Source organism: Adiantum capillus-veneris, chromosome 13 (genome assembly GCF_014529385.1).
Source record: "Adiantum capillus-veneris isolate H3 chromosome 13, ASM1452938v2, whole genome shotgun sequence".
NCBI lineage: Eukaryota > Viridiplantae > Streptophyta > Polypodiopsida > Polypodiales > Pteridaceae > Adiantum > Adiantum capillus-veneris.
Window position 1 is genome coordinate 7,883,576 of NC_140943.1, and position 2,608 is coordinate 7,886,183.

The 2,608-nt window shown below is 42.1% G+C and overlaps 1 pseudogene; it reads right to left on the bottom strand.

The window, feature by feature from the left end:
* Positions 1 to 751: 751 nt before the first annotated feature.
* On the bottom strand, positions 752 to 2,193 carry LOC147443572 (uncharacterized; annotated as a pseudogene).
* Positions 2,194 to 2,608: the final 415 nt, after the last annotated feature.

The window sequence follows — 2,608 nt, forward strand, 5'->3', positions numbered from 1 at the left end:
TCTCACGTGTTGCTATAGATCTCTCGCTTGGAGTACACAATGTTATTAGAACTCATACCATTCTTCTCCTACGGACGATTCGATCACTTTCCCCAAACATAATCGAACGATTAAGATCCATCCATCATCTCCACATACAATTCGAATTAGGGGAGAGCTACTTCATTATGCAGACAACAGTACTCTGATTAGACCTTCAATGGCATGCGATGATCAAATGGAGCTCAAACATGAAAGTGAAGTCCTGCCAACTGCATGGGTCATATGATGGAGCCCAGGATAAGAAACTTAAGTCGGGATCAATCACCATGGTTCACATAAACATGTTCCCAGCCTCCTCTAAATAACAAGGAGTTTGCGGTCCATCTGATGATGGTGAGATGTGGTCGAAGCTGTGGGTGACATGGATAGGAGTTATAAGCCCCCTAGGCTAGAAGCAAGTTGTAGCAGCCGGTGACGCCCTCAAACATTGCCTTGCCCAAGGGAACATGTGCCCCCACATCAAAAACACCGCCAACTGGAGGCTGGTATGCACATGCGAGTGTGCAGCAAGGCGTTCACGAGAGGATTGCACAGAGCAATATATTGTGTGGGAGGTTGAGGCAAGTGTGAGGGTCTAGAGCCAATAAAACCACACTCCTAGTGATGAATCAGGATGTCGAGACTATCATCTCGACATTCTCAAAATCAGCAGCACACTTGTGGCCTTCAAGTCTATGGCCAACGATCTTCTTCTCCAGAGATATGGTGATTATTGGATAGACATTCTGTGTCCCAAATCTGCAGAGGGCCAATTAAAGCCATTCCTTCCATCGTCAACCCCATCTAAATTTACCTACAAGCAATCACTGCTATTGTAAGTTGCATCAACTTGCTTAGAGTGGGAAAGCCTGACCTTTTGAGTCGTCTTTGTCAAAAGAAATGAGTCCATATAGTCCTCAATTCTAGCTCTCTTCTGAGCTCTATGCACATGACTTGATGTGGCCCCATCATCTACATTCATGCACTTGCGTAACAACCTGCTTCTGCATAAGTTGCTACCAACCATCAGCCTAACCGGTGTTGATCTTCCACCTGGAAAAAATGAAACGGTGTACAAGTGCTAACTCAGTATAACATCATTTGATCTCATTGCAATTTGACAATTGAACTCTAGTGTCTTGCAACATGATAAGAGATCGGCTAGCATTAAATGGATTGCAAAAAATTTGACTTAATGAAGAAGATAATTATCAACACAAAAGAACTCCCAAATGCAACAAAGAGGGCTCATTGAAGATGCCACCAGTACAATCAGTGCAGACTATGAACAACAAGGAAGCTGCCCGAGTTAACATGTGCATCTTGTCAAGACAAATCAGAGAAGTTGGGACTTGGTAGTCAGAATGTCCAAATGTGTCGTAGGTTTGGTATAAACCAGAATGCATAACAATACTAAGAGACAATTTATATTCCTATGTTAAATCGGAAGCAAGAGCCCCAATTTGGCTCCACATTTGTTATAATCTCTAATAGAGAACATCGAGGAGTAAAATGAAGTGTTGAGTCACCAAACTTGGCAAATAGAGACATGCGGAGAAGACTAGTTGTTGCCTTGAAGCTGGCAAACAGAACTCTGTGAAGTGTTGCAACTGGTGCGGCGAGTAAGCTAGGATTCAATGAATTCGAAGATAAGAGGGAAGTGGCTAATTTTGGGTAATGTTGCAATATTCCTCCGTAGCACCTTCCTCATCGTCTCTTCTATGTGACACTGTTCCACATGCTCCTTAAATCCTTTTATTTTTGCGTCTTCATTCACCTTTGCCTCTAATTCTTTCATGTAAATATGCTCCAAATTAGATGAAGGTTTCTTAATCCCAACAATTAGTGGTGTTTCACCAGAGGAATATGGTCACATGAGGCATTGATGAATACTTTGAGGATTTTGAAACTGCATGTCGCTAACGTGCAATGGCGCAGCCTTGTCACTTGCCTCACAATCTTCTGCTTTATTTTGAGCCAATGTGACATGTACTACTGTGCAGTGTTGATTTCCACATTTGGCTGTGAGGAAGTCTCTTGGCGTGTTGCAATATCCCCTTGTGAAAGCCCCAACAAGAACTTAGCAAGCATGCTACTGCCCTTACTTTGTTTCCTTGACCTCCTCCCCCTATTTGCCTCGGCACAAGATGAAAGCATAAACAACAAGTACATCAAAGCCAGGACAACCCACCAAAAAAAAATCTTGAAATTACAAATCCACCTACGCTAGAGTCAAGAATTAGATGAAAACAAAATGTGCAAGATACTTTGACCTTGTACTTATTTAATAGACACAATAAGTTGCATACCTTGAAGCATATGTTCTTCACATGATGGTAGAAGAATGTTGAACAAAAGCCCGTATATCACAAGTCTGATCCCTCAACGAGCATTCAAACACAAAAAAAGACATACTAAGATTAGGCATTCACATTGCAGGCTTCTCCATTGCCAACATATCCCCTCTAAACCTATGAGACTTGTAGGAACCTCTCCTACCATGCTTACAACAAGCTTGATGAATATCTTTCTAATTGAAGAAGCATGTGTGCGTGTATAGAAGATGAAGAGCCACTATGCTTCAACC